Below are 248 nucleotides of genomic sequence, written 5' to 3'. Positions count from 1 at the left end.
CAAACGAACTCGATTTACGAAAAAACGTTAAAAGAGCTAGAATTCTGAAATACGGGTTAATGAAATAAAGTTTGCATTTTGGTAAATCGCTGAAATTCTCTTATAAAACGCTATATAATTATTTTTATGACATTTAAAAAGGATGCCACCATACGAGTTATAAATATATTACAAGATACAAATGAAAATTAATGCGTTTTCGTGCAATATTTTCTGCATTACGTTTTACGCATATGATTTTATCGAGC

The sequence above is a fragment of the Penaeus monodon genome, chromosome 28, assembly GCF_015228065.2.
Source record: "Penaeus monodon isolate SGIC_2016 chromosome 28, NSTDA_Pmon_1, whole genome shotgun sequence".
NCBI lineage: Eukaryota > Metazoa > Arthropoda > Malacostraca > Decapoda > Penaeidae > Penaeus > Penaeus monodon.
Note: the sequence above shows the minus strand (reverse complement) of the source record.